Genomic DNA, 17,139 nt, shown 5'->3' with positions numbered 1-17,139 from the left:
AATCAAATTCTTTTATCTATATTTATCTAATAAAGAGACTTAACTAAGTTTCTGACCAAATAGGAGATGTTGGTTAAAAGCCGTAAATATTTTTTTAATTGTACCAATATATAAAAATAAAATTATTAAACTTATATTCTTTACTTCATAAGAACAACTGGATATAAACTTTGGCTTCCTCTGGATAAGTCGGCCTAAATTATTTATAGAAGACTACTTTTTTCTTTAATGATCTTAAAAAATTATAACAAACGTGAACGAAATAGTAATAAAATGTTTGATTCACCCTGTATATTCTTCAAAAATTGAAATGTATTAGTACACCTTTATATAAATCGCTAAAAAGGTATTTTAACTTCTTTTTGTAACGTAAATATTGCCTAGTCATTGTAAAAATAAAAATAAATATGTAATTTTTTATTAGCGTAATAAATGAATTAAACGCTTAATCATGGCGTATAGTTTCATAAATGACGTAAAAAAAACAGTCAAATAAACAGATCAATGTGATAGGAAACTTAATATTTTTTGTGTATACACAGAATATCGCAATATTCCACCGACAAAATTATGCAGGTGATTCTCTAACCAATAATAATAATAATAAAAGTTCACATGAAGGTAGGTTTTATTCGTTTAACGTTTGATAAACTTGTAGCAATGGTAATATTTGCTGACCGCTTATTGAATCGATGATCTCAAAAAACCTGTAAAATCACCTTACATGTTCACATAAATTTTTCTTTTATTTTTAGTCATAAAATCACCTGGAAACATTTGTCGGTTGAATATTACAACACCCAGTATAAAACATTAAAAAGTTATTGTTGGTCGATGAAATAAAATATTATATTTTGTAGGTATTATACAGTTGTCTTCCATGAAAATAAAATAAACATGTTTTATAAATATCAAATTATTATTTATATCTATATTTTTTTCTATATTATATACATACTATAAAATAAAGTACACATTAAATAAAAATTTCAAGATTTAAAACATTATTACCACGTAATTATTAAAACTAATACCTATTTACAGCATCTACCATCAATACCATCGAAATAATAATTTACATGAATACATAACAACTATGAAATGTGTGAAATTTAAGGTAGTCATAATAGGCCTATAAGGCTTTATAATATTTTAATGAGATCTTGATAATGGAATTCCTTTCATTTTGCTATATCGATTTAAAAAAAAAATCAAAATCGGAGCCATAGAAACCGAGATATTGAGCGCCGAAGCGCACCCGTTCTTTTTGACGCGCTATTACAATATTTATAATAATTCATCCCCTTTGCGGCTCAAATGGTTGGCTTGGCGACATTTATTGAATTTTCATACAAAAAGCACACGTACTGGTGCCTCAAGACTTAACACTCCGTAATGCAGAAACGCATTCGTGAGTTGGTCATGGAAAACGATAACTCCACGAATGCTGCTGTTTTTTAGTTTTAGCTTTTTAATTTTTGACTTAATATTAGTATTAATATAATATGCGTGTGTGTGCGAGTGTGAGTCTGACTATACTACGTTTTTGTATGTGTATTGCACAAGCATATATGACTGTTGTGTATGTATATGTAGGTTATACTGTTTTTTACATTGTTTTTTACACTTTATCATTTATTTATATTGTTGCTTTTAATATGTGTAAGTTAATTGACTTTCTGAGGGGTAGGCTAATTATCAGTTATCTGTGTCTAGTCCTTTTGTGTATAGATTGTATATTGTCTTATAACTATGCACAATAAATATTTTTTACCTTACCTTTACCTTACGTGCGATAAAATTTATAAAAGCACATAACGGAAAGTTCTTGAAAAAAAAAATACCAAATTCAATTATTTGTTGCAGCTAACGTTTGATGACTTTGACATTCGTTATCACGGAACTTATACGACCGATTTGAACATTCTTTCTTTCAAGTTAGGCGTCTTTCCGATAACTCTTTTTTTAGTACTTTGTTATACAGGGTGTTCTGAAAGTCCGTCAGGAAATTCCGGGAGGTGATTCTACGGATTAAAATATTAGCATAATGTAACTAAAATTTCTTTCGAATTGTCAATTGTGTGTAAGTTACAGCTTGTCAAAGTTCAATTTATTTTATTTTTCTATTTAAATAACTTATTTAATTTAATTTCGATTAATCTCTCATTTGGCACACCCACTAAGTAGATGAATCTCTATTGGACCAGTCAGAAAAAACTTTCAATATGCGCCGCTAGAGGGCACTTTACCTAGAATCCAAAATTTGTTTTTTTCATAACTTTTTTCTCTTGCCAGATATCACATTATTGAATAGAGAAACAATATCAGAAAAAATTATATACTCTTTATTCAACCCGAGAAATATAACCGTTTAGCAGGAAATCGCTATTAAAGTGTTATTAAACATCAAATTTTTGATGATTCTTTCTGCAATGAATCAAACTAAACTTTTTATGAATTTATTTGAAATAACAACATGAAGAACTTCGTCAATTTATTCATAAATAAATTTCCAATGTAAAACAGCTGTTAACATAATAAATTGTTAATAAACAAATTGTAAGTAAAAAACTCTATTTAGAGTGTTCCAATAATGAATGCTTTTTTAAAAAATAACTAAGACAAATCAATTTCTAGAAAACGCTAAGTGGAATTCTAAAGGACATCATCTTAATGCTCATTTTATTACGAATTATTAACAGGCTAATTAATAGAACCAGAATCGACTCTATTTCTACAACTTGCAAATAATATTAAACAATATGACAGCAATTTATGCACAAATCCTCAATAAATTTTAGTGATGCCATGAAAATAGGATCAGATTGGACATTCTCGTTTCTTTATTATTTTCTCCCTGATGTAAGTAGATGTTTTTAAATTAATTTAACACAACTAATTTGTAATTTTGGTCACTACCTCATCAGAGTATTACTGTTTACCCTGACAGCTTAGGAAGAGTAAATCTTTTTCATAATACGGCATGAATGGAAGACAAAAGTTTTAAAACAAAGCCTTGATTTCCTCGTATCCAGCTCCACCCACCAATAAGGAACGTATCAGTATCCGGAACCAGTCCATTCTACTTGATCGACGCCAACATTGTGATGTAAATACTGGTTTAACAGGAGCAAGTACAGTGAAGGTCGTTCAACACAATTCACTTTCATTTATCTTGTAGAAGAACACTTGAGGAAATGTGCCATATGGACTACTATATGTATTATTTTCATAATAAATATAGTGAAGTATTACAAGTTTTAATGTAATTAGATTAAAATTAAATCAAGTATCATCAAGTTATAGAGATAATCTTTCAATAATGTTTAACAGCGGAAACAACTAATAACTAATAATAGAAAAATTGTACCTGGCAAAACTTGCTGGAAGAGGAAAATCATTTGCCTCTTCTAAATATTAACCAGAAACAGATATTTTTTTGTAGAAGGGAAAATGCATAAACCGGAAGCTATCAGTTTTGGTACAGACATAGGTATTGCTTTCATCTGAAAATTATATAATTAGAAGTAATATAATATGTATAAGGGGTAATTTGTATAAGGCTGCGAGGACTCTTCTAAAAACATTGAAAAATCATTGAAACAAAAAAGAGAATGAATCTCCATCTCGATACCCATCTTTACGCAAAGTATTAACGTAAAAAACAATAACAAGTAACATTTATTTCAACAAATTATATTAAAGAAATTGGAAGTTTGGAATATTCGGAAATTAACAAGTAAAAAATAGATTGAAAAAATACATCTAGAAGGCCAATATCAATAAAATAGTTCTCGCAAAATTCTTTAGACGGGTGTCCTAATTCGTAATGTGTAGATATACAGGATGTCCGCGGATTGAGTTTACAAGAGGACAAATGGACCAAAAAGTGAAATATACGAAAAAAGGCACCGTTGATAAAAGTTTTTGCTTGTTTAGAAAATACGAATCACCATGGCAAACTTAAATTTTGTTGTACAGGGCGGGCCAAAAACACAAAAATATTTTGCGTAAGAGTAAACATACCTTATTTTGCAAGATACGAAAAAATGCATTCTGATAAAGGTTTTTTCTTGAGAAATGAATAAGAGTCACGTTGTCAAAAATTTAATTTTTCTGTACAGGGAACAAACAACAAATCTAAAATACGTCTTATTCAAGAGTAATTTTTAAATAATACGAACATAATTACAACAACAATTAAGCTAAAAAAAGTACACAAAGCGATATAATGAAGATATCAAATTTCAAAAACACAAAAACCCCCATATTGAACATATTCTTCTAATTACTTAGATATCTGAAGGAATTTCTAATTTCTTCCTGAGATATTGAACGAACAGCCTGGGTATTTCTGCCTTTTAGCATTTCAATATTATTTGGTATTGGAGTAGCATAGACAAACCCATAGAAACATATTGGCCATGGTTGTCAGGGCTCCTTGAGGGTCACAAAATTGGACCATTTCTATCAATCCATCTTGAACCAAATCTATGGTTAAGCCATGCTGTTACTTGACGAACACAATATGTTGCACAACCATCCTGTTGAAAATACATATTTTAGCGATTTTCGCATTCATCGCTAAAAAATGCATCAACGTTTCTAATTGTAAGTACGATATACTATTGCAGGTGTTATTGTAAAAATTCACAAACGAAAATCAAATCTAGTCTTTTCGCTTCATTAATGTATTGTGAATAGAGGTGTCTTAGAGAATACTTAATTAAATTTTTGATAACGTGACTCTTATTCATTTTTGAAGATAAAGGACGCCTTTTTTTCGTATTTTGCAGAATAAGGTATATTTACTCTTACGCAAAATAACATTTTTGTGTTTTTGGCCCCCCTATACAATAAAATTGAAGTTCGTCATGGTGATTCATATTTTCTAAACAAGCAAAAACTTTTATCAAGAATGCCTTTTTTCGTATCTCGCACTTTTTGGTCCATTTATCTTCTTGTAAAACCACGGACATACTGTATACGACTTTACCAAATCTATTGAAATTGCTACGAACAAACTGAACTATCACAACCAGTAATTACATTACTTTTTAATAAATTTCTTTCACACGAAATAAAAGTACAGAAATTATCAATTTTTTTCTACGCGATATTCCCTAAAAAAACAAAAATTTAATTTTTAAATTTTGGGTATTGGCCTGGGTATTTACAACCTGTAAAAAATTTTGCCAAAAGAACTAGACCAAAATTCTTTTTATGAAACTATTTTTGCCTATCCAGAAATCTCGCACCGAAATAGACGAGGATAAACAAGAACACATCACTTGCTCTTCAATTATACTTAACGCTTCGAAAAATCAATATTACTTTATTGTTAAAAAAACTGAAAATGACGTTTCTTTTTTAAGTTAGCTTTTTTAGGTGCATTAATTATTATTTTTTTATTTTTTACAGGTAACGAGTACCCAATATAGGTACAAAAGAAATATTGAAACTACCACAAATAAATAACTTACAAAAATTACATATAGAATGTCCGCAAATTTCACCGACAACGTTTGACTGCATATTCAAGACGATAAATAATAACAATTTACGAAAACAAGTCAAATAAAAAATTTTTCGTTTTTGAGCTTTCAAAGTTATCAAAAATAAAACTAATTTAACTAATAACTACATAACCCTTTTGCCGATCGCGTTAAAATTTGGCACATTTATTTGGACTATTACTCCTTAAAGCTTTAGTCAAATCGATGTACTGGGTGGTGGTTTTCTCCGGTTATTTCTTCGTTTTAGAGGTCAAAACTTTTGCAGTGGTCATATTTTTTTAAAACGGGCAGCAACATTGAAAAGGTCGTTTTATTTAAAAATATATTGTCTCTTGAGAAGGCGATTTTCTCAAGGGACAATATTTTTTTTTTAATGAAACCACTTTTTTAATGTTGCTGCCAGTTACTGTAAAAGTTTTGACCGCTGAAAGGAATAGGCAACCGGAGAAAACTATCACCCAGTGTATCTTTGACTAAAGCTTTAAGAAATAATACGCCATAATAGTAAATGTGCCAAATTTTAACGCGGTCGGTAAAAGGGTTATGAAGTTATTAATTAAGTTAGTTTTATTTTTGACAACTTTGAAGATCTGTAACTCAAAAACCAACTTTTTTCCGTAGATCGTATTTATTTATCGTCGTGAATATGCAGTCAAACTTTGTCGGTGAAATTTGCGGGCGCCCTGTATATTATATGAACTGTCTTGGTTTAATTTTTTGGATAAAAAAGGGTTTACCAGGTACGATATTGAACATATTCTAATCATTTATCCTAGCTGACAAGTGAAAGCAGTGAAATCACTTATTGTGTAGAGAAACATCATAGCTTTTGACCTTATGCCAATCTAAATCAATAAGTCTATTCACCAGCTATTCATATTTTTATCTAGGTTTTGTTTAGTAATAGAAAATATCTTAAGTCAGTACTTGTTATAAAGGTTCGAATATTATTAATTATGTTTTGTGTCAATTTCGTTATATTTAATAGAATAACTAACACAGAAAGTGACAAATACAAATATCGAAGTAGTTGTAACATGCATTTAAGATTCGTGTAGAGAATAAATACCTCTTTGAATGAGAAAATATACTTTGTCGATTTTGATCTACATACAGTAACCAGAACATCAAAATTATTTTAAATTTATCATATGGAGTAGATAGCACTATAGGCGAATTCAAAATTATACAAGATCCTCCTTGTATAACTTGAAAATGTATCAAATCGCTTCTACTTAGAATGCGTCTATAAAGTTACAAACACATTGGAAACTTTAATAGTAACTTGTTAATAACCTTTACTACAGAACACATTAAAGTAAAAATGTCTTAAACAAAATATTGTTTTTAAATCATAGAACTATACCATTTATGGTAGCCACTTTCGAAACTCGTCATCTTTTTACATTGTTTCAAATTTTTTAATATTAAAATTATCTTCAAAAGTTTGATTTCTATGAGCTTTTAAAAACCCATAGTTTTTAAATAATTAGTTTTTTAGATTATATGAAATGGTTGCGTTTGTTTTATTTTAAATGGCTGTATAAAATGAATTTAGATTAAAAAATTTTTGAAAAAGCTCTCAATCGAGAAAGAAAAGTTAAAATAAAAAATAGCTATTTGTCTTCATTTAATATTTTTCGCAGTGGACTAAGTTACATAATATGTCCTATTATCAATAAGAACGTTGTATAGTCATTTATTTATAGTAAGACAATATTAATAATAAGAAACGTGTGTGAGTATAACAGTTATAAAGCAAATCATGACATTGAATGGTATTTTCATAGGCTGTATTTCAAAATACACCACACCCATTCCAAATTTAGTCAAAGTCAAGTTTAATTATTTTAAAGGTTGAATTCTTAACTCTCACGGACAAAAAACACTATATATATAAAGCGAGAAATCATGTGGATTTCGCATGTCTTGGTTTTACATGCTGTTGCTGAAACTCAAGCAGCAAGGCAATGCAATAACCAATAAAGTATTATGTATTTAGTGTAGAACAAAAACAAAGTTAAATAAAGAAATTGCAAACGATGGAAATGTGTGAACAGACTCATAATTTAAAAATGGAAATGAATACGAAGCTTAAAACTGAATTATTTTCATTTGATCATTTTGAGCAAGAAAAATTTTTTAAATTATTATTATTCCCATAGAAATTCCCATCTCCATTTTATGCTAATATTGAATAAGGTGTTTTGATAAATATATTCTACAAGCTGCACCTGCATTTTACTGAATGTTCTCCTAATTTCTATTCTTACTTTACATTGTGAATATATCAAATAATTGATTCTAATGGCTAAAGTAAAGACAAGTATTTTATATAATAATTTTTAAGTTACATTCTAGAAAACAAAATATGTCAATTTTTAAAGAATAAAACTATCTTCCAAATCAAGTATTAAAACTATTGGAAAAATGTTTTTTATTGTTTATTCTCTCGTTTGTTCTTCGAAATTAATTTTTACATATCTGTTTCGCTATCTGTTGGTGAAAGTTTGGCACTATTATTTCTCAATAATACGGACAACCTTTCGAACGCTTTCTGTAAGAGTGGCAATATTTATTACTAGACCATAGATGTCTCTACAATGATGCGCTTAAATATGTTCAAGCTTCAGATTTCAAATTAATTATGGTCTACAATGGCACTTCATGGATCATTAAAATGTTAAAACAAATCATTGTTGAATGTTAGAACAACAGCAAAGCTAATAATCAATGTTAACATATATTTTGATAATTAATTTTGACAAGAAATAAGAAATTTCTACTTTATCCATCGTTTTCTTACCTACCTACTTGACAGCTAGGTACCTACCAAGTAATAGTTTTTGCTTTCTACCATAATGTTAAGTCTCACATAATAGAGTATTTGAATTCCGGCGTTTATTTCTTTCAGGAATATTCCTAGCTGAGAACTTTTCCTAACAGGAAAACATAAAAAATTCCGATTACCAATAAAACTTTCCGTAAAATTACAACACCGGATGTTTAGGTTTCGTAGAATTAATGTCATTTAGATATAGTTCCAGCTATTACACTTACGTACAAGATATGAAACAATTGTCTATTAATGATATGCACCTAATCGATCACAAACATAATGGAAATAACAAAGTAATACGATTGTGGACAACTAAAACAATTGAGTTAATGAAGTTGAATTCATAATCAGTGTTTTAATCATCATCGTTTGTTTTTAATTCTTCAAAATTTGAGATATTTATGGCAGTCTTCAAAAAGATATTTAATTTTCCCCCTTTTTGAGTTTCATAAATCTATTTTTGTGTATTTCCTACTCATTTATGAATCATTTAACTTTATTAAAAGAAAATGAAACAATTTACTAATAATTAAATATTGGTTTTATCCTTAACATTGCATATTAAATAGGTTCAAAAAATATATATCGGCACTGATTAAAAATTTGAAATCTACATTATTTGCAAAAAGGCTGAGTCATTATCTCAGCACATTGTCACTGATCTAAACGCTTGGTCATAATTAAAATCCTATGATTGTATCAAAACGATAATCGACTGTGTTTTTTTAAATGATACAGCTGTTTATGATATATATTATTAATTGTGCAGTCACGATTTGCTATTGCGTATCTATAGACAGTTAAGGTCACTAATAAACATAATTATGAACAATATTCTTAAGTAAACCATTGTGTAAAAGAAATAGGCTTATTTTTAGATATTTCTATTATTAATTATCGCCCCCCGTATACCCATTTGGTACTATTGCCTTTACAACCACAAGAGGCCGCTAAAGGGGAATACTAATTAAATTATTATAATTAAATATGTACTTATATAAGAATGGTAAATTTCAGCCATTATTAGCTGGAGCATCCACTAATATGAAATGTTAACTGATATCAGATTTCTATAGTGATTCAGTGGCATAGTTGGTTGCCTATACGTTTCTCGTAAATGAAGATAATCCACATTGAAACTAAAATTCAATATTCTCATCCTAAAGTTAGAATATGATCATTAATTTTGCATTAAAATACAACATATCTAATATAAATAATAGGTAGATACTATTACAAAGTTACCAAAATGACTATATTCAGGGTATTTTGTTCAGATTTGATGCGGATGTCTTAATATATCTAAAAACTCATGGCTTACTTATTTTTTTGTTAAGTTCGTGCAAATATTCTAAAATTTAGTTTTTGTCTAAAATATTTTAACTTTGAAATTTTTACCTGAACTTGAGATTAGATTGAGGTATAGTTATTATCCTAAAAATTTCATTTTTGTTCTTTAAGTTGGAACAAGCTTACAACGTCACTGTTGTGCAGGAATTTCCCATAGACTATATCAGACCATTACAGTACTATGAGTAGTATATAGAATACATGAATAATGGACTTGTTTTTCACTGATGAAGCATGGTTTCAAATATCATGTTACGTAAATAACCAAAATTATAGAACCTGGGCTGCAGAAAATATCATACATTTGCAGAAACAGGCTTACATACTTAATACTAGGCGTTTGGGTAGCGATGTCAAGAAGACATATAATAGAGCTTATATTTTTCTACGAAACTATGAATGCTGAATGATATCGAACACTAATTTTAGAGCCATTTTTAGCACAGTTACATATGGACGAATGAAGTAGGTTACTTTCAACAAGATAGGGCAACCGCACATGTTGTGGCCATCGAGGTCACCGGATCTAACTCCTTTAGATTATTTTTTGTTTGGATATCTGAAATGCACATTGAAGAATTATCAGCAGCAACTATTCGACAAATTCAATATAACAGAACTGCAGCCACAAAATGTGTATGAAAATATGCACAGGAGAGTAAATTTGTCCATAGCTAGTGAAGGAATGCTATTTTATCTATAATAAAGAGTAAACAAACTGTCTATGTTCAACTTAATTAAAAAATTTTAAATTGTTATAGGTTTACATGATGTGTTGCTTTCGTAGTAAAAATTTGTAATTTGTTAATAAAGTTAAAAGTATTTCAACAAAAAAAAGTATATTTCGGAAGTATCTAATACTAAATTATAAAAACAATTTCATTTAATTTCATGTAACCCCTTCAAATACTCCACTGAGGTTTAGGGATTTTCATTTGATATTACCACCCGTGAATTGTTGGTTGCCTATGCTCGAGGGTCACGTGGCTTGTAAACATTTATGATAGCTCTATATAACACATCATTTTGGAGCCCGTCAGTTGGGGTACGAAAGAGTGACATCTGCTTGATAATTTCAAAACTACACACACACCTCTCAGGTTACTTTAATTTTTGGGTGTTTCACTTTTACTGCACGGTAATTAAGTATACTACTAATAAAGAGCTGTATGTATAAAATAAATAAAAAAAAACTACCTGTAAACGTAATTTTAATTCATTGTGTTCAGAATCATTATATTTGCATTTGGCGATTTGTTATTAAGATTAACAGAATGATATGACAATTCTATTTGGCGGAAAAACAGCGTCCTACTGTTTCAATAATACATTTTTGTCAAGCGTAGTGCACTTTGTGTACATAATAAATTAGCTTGAGTATAAAAATGTAAGTACAATTAGGATAAATTTGATAAACAGGTTTGATCTATCAATATACAGATTTAGGAGGTTATAGAACATCATAAAATAGAACATTTGGTCCAAAAAAATCGTTTAAATATTATAAATAAAATCGGCAGAATTATCTTCACATATCGTGTGAGCTATAATTGCATTACTGATTTGAAAATACAGGGTGTTTTTAAATGAAGTAGCAAAAATGGTACCAGTGAATGTAGAGCCAAAAATAAGAGGATTGAAGTAAAAATACCTTATATGAAAGTTGCACCCCTGAGGCGATATACCCTCTTAAATTAGGGAATTGAAATTCACATTTTAATTTTTTTCTTTAACATGAGGAATGCTAGAAACACGAAACTTGGTATGAGCATCCTACTAATAAAGAGAACTTTTCAATATTTTTTCGATCATTGTCGTATTTTATAAAGGAGTGAAACAGTCAACCCCATTGCAATATTTTATTAGAATTTTTTTATATATTATGAAAAAAATTATTTATTTAAAAATATTTATTGGGAAGACTGATTTATTGCGCAACTTTTTTACCTCTTGTAATTTTTCCATAAAATCGATAGTTTTCAAGTAAAAAAAATAGATGAGTCATCGTTCACTAAAGGGGTAATTGCGAAAAACTGTAAAAATAAAGTAGGCGGATGTCATAACAAATAAATTGTTATTTATCATATTAATAAATTGACACTTTCTGTCAACCAATAATTAGTACCAATTGATTAATTTATTATCAGAATAATTATGGCAAATAATATTTATACCAATGACGAATATGTCGACGTGCTCCAAGTGTTTTTCGAATCCAGAAAAAATAGTAACGGTGCAGTAAGATTATACCACCAAAGATATCCAAACCGACCGATTCCTCATAGACAAACATTGGCCTCGATGGAAAGAAGGCTTCGCGAAACTGGTACAATTCAGCCCACTCGCGAGGGTGCCGGAAGAAGGCGTAATGTCTTGTTGAAACTGAGGAAACTATACTGGAACATCTGGAACAAGACTGTGGTACAAGCACAAGACAGGTATCCAGGAACTGCAAGTTTCTCAGTCTTGTGTGGAATGTAGTTCATGAAAATATTTTATACCCTTTTCACCATTAACCCGTGCAAGAATCGAATGACCCTGATTTACCTAACCGCCTGGATTTTTGTCAATGGTACATTAATATTTCCAGGCATGACTTAAATTTCCTAATGAATATACTTTTCACCGATGAAGCAAATTTACCTAGAGTAAGTGCATTCATAATGTTCATTCATGAAATATTTGTTTCAAGATGTCAACATAATTTCAGTTTAAACGTTTGGATGGGAATTGTAGGAAATACTCTAGTAGGTCTTTTTATTCTTCCACACAGGCTTGGAGCGGCCGAGTATCTTAGATTTTTGAACGAAAATCTTCCAACATTACTTGAGGATGTACCCCTCGCTACACGTCAGGTGATGTGGTATAGGCACGATGGGGCGCTTGCACATAGTGCACTTGCCTTTAGAGAATGGTTAAATTTAAATTACCCGAATCTCTGGATTGGTTGTGGTCGTGATGCCCCTGTTTGTTGACCTGCACGTTAATCTGACCTAACGCCTATGGATTTCTTTTTGTGGGGACACATAAAAAGTATTGTTTATGCCACTCCTGTTTCCTCCTTAGAAGAACTACGCTTAAGAATATTTCAGGCAGCTGATGACCTTCGCAATAACCAAGAACTGTTTGTGCGCGTGCGTTATAACTTCAACAGACGTATTAGGTTATGCTTGCAGCAAAATGGAAATTATTTCGAGAATATTCTTTAAATTTAATTTTGCATTTCTTGTTCTTGGTTTGTATTAAATTTTATTTCAGATAACTTACTTTACTTAATATATGCCCCATAGTTATAAGTTATCAAACATTTTTCATTAATTAATAGCAAATTATTCTTAATGTTATTATTAAATTACCAGGTTATTGACAGATAACTTCAATTTATTAATATGATAAATACCAATTTATTTGTTATGACAGCCACCTACTTTATTTTTACAAATTTTCGCATTTACCCCTTTAGTGAACGATGACGCATCTAATTTTTTTAATAGAAAACTATCGGTTTTATCGAAAAATTACAAAAGATAAAAAAGTTGCGCAATAAATAAGTCTTCCGAATAAATTTTTAAATAAATAATTTGCTTCATATTAAAAATTTCTACTAATATATTGCAATGGGGTTGACTATTTCACTCCGTTATAAAATACGCCAATGATCGAACAAATATTGAAAAGTTGCTTCTTTAGTAGGATGCTCATACCAAGTTTCGTGTCTCTAGCATTCCTCATGTTAAAGAAAAAAATTAAAATGTGAATTTCAATCCCCTCCTTTAAGAGGGTATATCTCCTCAGGGATGCAACTTTCATATAAGGTATTTTTACTTCAATCCTCTTATTTTTGGCTCTACATTCACTGGTACTATTTTTACTACTTCATTTAAAACACCCTGCATTTTATTCTTCATGATTATAAAATCACTTGAATAGCCTTACATAAAAATCAAAGTATTTTCCGAAAGTACAGTTAAAAACTGCTACATATTTGTATATAAAATATCCACTTCCGCTAATGACAATGAATAATTAAAAGTCAGTAACCGAGTAGAAGGATTCCGAGGATATGACTGACCAGCAAACATAATATAGCTAGGGAAACACAAAGTATCTACTTATATTTCACCTGTGAAATTCCAAACATCAGGCAACTGAGACAGCATTTAATATTTCCGGGAATAAGTCAAGTAAATATCACTGGAATATTAGGAAGTCACGTACGTTTGATTAGGTGTATTTAATTATTTACTTATCTAATTTGTTCACTATAAAAAAATGAACAAATTAAAGCTACAGTGTTAATATAAAATAAAAGAAATTTCAGCACAGATAGTACAGAATTATCGGTCGACGCCAGTTTTGCCGGAACCAGAAACAACGCGTAACGTTTGCGATGTATTGTTTTCCAAATATGTATTCGTATTACACTTATCATAATAAATTAATTTCTATTTTGTTGTAAAATTAGATGGATATTTCCAGGATATTATTCAGCATTATTTGCAAGCAAACATTAATTTTAATTTATTTAATTATAGAATGATTCTTAAGATAATATTTAAATAGAAAATACGTGGGAGATCGGATGTACAGCAATAATTCTAGAAAAATCCAAAGACCTTTATGAAAAACTTATAAAATGTTCAAAAGTTGGTCTGGGAAGGAAGATGCGCCAATAAAATAATGATGGTGTATTTTGTTCGTGGGAATAAAGCATGAAAGTCATCTGGTAGTATCTGGATGGAATATTAAATATGAATCGATTTTTCAAAATTTTCTACCTTGACTTCTTTTCTGTAAAGAAAAATAAATGAAGTTCGGTGATAAATTTCTAATCCTTAAGATTTAGATTAGTACATGGTGCAAAAATACATTCGTATTTTTAGGTAGGAGTGATCCCAGGAATAGCAGACAAAAGGGATGAATTCTATAAATACTCGTATATATTCTATAAATATGATGATGGACATCGATCATCAAGAAATTTTAGTTCATCATTGTTTAAACTGCAAATACTAAAATCCAATAAATTGCATTCTTAATTTACTTTATTTAATCGTATATGTATTTAAAAAATGTATTTAACCAATAAAGTATGATAAAATCCACTACTAGTAGTCTTTAGAAAATACATTCAACCAATTTATATGAAAAGCAAATTTTTATTTTTAAATTACCTATCTACACGAATATGCAGTAGGGGACTATTGGAAGCTGAAGTCAAAAACTTGGGTGATTTGAGTTATACTGGTCATTCTTTTAGAAGAACCTCGGCAAAACTGTTGTCAATAAAGGTGTTGACATATTAGGGCTCAAAAGACACGGAAGATGGAGATTTTCCACAGAGACAGAAAGGTGGATGATCATCTGCAAAATAATATCGAATTTGACGAGAAAATCATGCACGATGGCGGTCATCCAAATACAGCAGTTTCGCAGGTTTTGCAAAATAGTCCGATTACTATTGTATAAGCTGTAAATTCAGTTTTAATATTTAAATAATATTTGTTTGTTTTTATGTTTAGTCTTTAAATAGCATTAGTTCTTTAAATATGAGGTCTGTTCAGAAATAACCGAACTTTATTTTTTTAATCTATTATTAATTTTATACATTGTTGGTTCTTGTCTCTTTCAAAGTAGGTTGTCCCCTCTCCTATTCACACATTTTTCCCAGCAGTTTTTCCATTTCGCGAAGCAGTTCTGGATAGCTTTATTTATAATGGCCTTCAATTCTGTGACGAATTTGCTTTGATGTCATCAATAGTCTGAAAACGGCTTCTTTTCAGCACCGATTTTAATTTCAGAAATAAGAAAACATCACATTGAGCCAGGTCTGGAGAGTAAGGAAGGTGAGGGAGGGCAGTAATCTGATTTTTGGCACAAAACTGACGAATTGACAAAGCCGTGTGCGCGGGTGCATTGTCATGGTACAAGAACCATGAGTTGTCTCGCCACAGCTTTCTTCTCTTTTTACGGATTTCTTCACGTGCCCGTTGTAAAACGTCTTGATAGCACACACGGTTCACTGTTTCACCTTGAGGCAAGAATTCTAAGTACATAATTCCATTAAAGTCGAAAAAAACAGTGAGCATCACTTTGACATTCGATCGAAACTGACGTGCTTTCGTGGGGTGTGAAGATGCTTTGCCAGTCCATTGTGATGATTGAACTTTTGTTTCAATGTCGTAGTCGTAAACCAAGCTTTCGTCTTTCTTTTTCTTTCTGTTGTTCGGGCATCAAACGAGGAACAAATTTTGCTGCTACTCGATGCATGTTCAATTTTTCAGTTCAAATTTCATGACAATCCAATTGAGATGCTAAGCTATTCAGCAATTTCTCTGACAGTCGAATAGTCGATTTGGCGATTTACACGCACTATATCTTTGACTTTCTGAACGTGAGAGTCATCAGGTGAAGTCGGAGGCCTTCCTAGTCGAGGATCATCTCCAATTAACTGACGACCACTTTTAAATCGTGAAAACAATTCGTAACATTGCGTACGACCCAATGCATCTTCTCCGTAAGCTTGTTTCAAAAGTTGAAACTTTCCCGTGAAAGTTTTCCCCAATAAAATTTTATGTTGCATCAAATAACAATATCACGAAATCTAAATGAGTTGTCAATAATCTAAGTACATGAGGTTACAGAAGAGGTCATGCGCAACGCAATGTTGCCAACCGCATATCACCAAATATCTGCATTAGCGCATAATTCACAAAATTCGGTTATTTTCTACCCTGGGTGACCACCCCAACGACCCCCCCCCCCCCTGCCCGCTAACCTTTTCTGTTTCAGAGACAGCCAGGATCAAGAAACGAAGACAACGACACACACACACATACACACCCCCCATACCCTCCTTACCCCTCCCCTCCCGCGCTGGGCTAAGGGCCACCTTAGCAAAGCGCATCCCAGGCTGCATAGCCGCACTACCCTACCCAACCATACCACACATAAACATGACACTACCCCCGGGGTTTACACAGACGAGCCGGCGAAGCAAGAAGAGCGCCAGAAGAAAGGGACCTAGCCGGCGGGGCCCAGCCAGGACAAAAGGAGGTCCCACAAAGCGCCTACACCGGCCGCATTTGCGGTCGGGGTAGACGACGGATGGGGCCCACCTACGAAGGCTTTCCAGGCCTACACGAGATGAGGCAGGATAAAGAGGGATAATCCCCCTCGATCCCAAATCATTGAGGCCAATTTCTAGCCATGGAATAATGGCGTGTGGCGGTTATTTTCTGAACAGAACTTGTAAATATATGTTTCTTTATTTTATTTATGCCCTGATGAAATAAGGTAGGTTATGTGTTATATTAATTTTACTTACCATTCAAACGTCTGTAAGTAATTTATTACGTGTTTGTTCTAGCAATGAGTATAGCAGTTCCAATTCTTTTTTTTTTGTTTCATTTAAACATGTAAGTAGTCTAAACA

The sequence above is a fragment of the Anoplophora glabripennis genome, unplaced genomic scaffold (assembly GCF_000390285.2).
Source record: "Anoplophora glabripennis isolate ALB-LARVAE unplaced genomic scaffold, Agla_2.0 scaffold122, whole genome shotgun sequence".
NCBI lineage: Eukaryota > Metazoa > Arthropoda > Insecta > Coleoptera > Cerambycidae > Anoplophora > Anoplophora glabripennis.
Note: the sequence above shows the minus strand (reverse complement) of the source record.